Source organism: Aptenodytes forsteri, unplaced genomic scaffold (assembly GCF_000699145.1).
Source record: "Aptenodytes forsteri isolate BGI_AS27 unplaced genomic scaffold, ASM69914v1 Scaffold252, whole genome shotgun sequence".
Lineage (NCBI taxonomy): Eukaryota > Metazoa > Chordata > Aves > Sphenisciformes > Spheniscidae > Aptenodytes > Aptenodytes forsteri.
The window spans coordinates 2,292,223-2,292,599 of NW_008794281.1; positions in this window are offsets into that span (position 1 = coordinate 2,292,223).

Below are 377 nucleotides of genomic sequence, written 5' to 3' on the forward strand. Positions count from 1 at the left end.
CCCCTCCCCTCGGCTGCACCGCGCCGGCGGCGCTGGAAAAACTTTACCCCCCGCTTGGGCCATCGTGTTCTCAAGTTCTTGCAATTCAACTTCTAAATGCAGTTTTCACATCCTTCTACAAAAAGTAACGTGTCCCCCCCCGCCAAAGATCACAATTCCGCTACTATTTACGGCCACCCGACCGTCAAAGCGCCCAGGCAGACACGTTACCTTTTCGCAGGCCGTGGAGCCCCGTTACATTAGCCGTAGGTGACCATGGTCCTACGTGGAGAGTGAAGGTAGCCAAGAGTCCGTTTGGTTAATGCTCGGCCTCATTTCACTTCTCCATACAGGAAACTGCAGTCACTGCAAATATCTGTAATTTAGCATATTTCAAG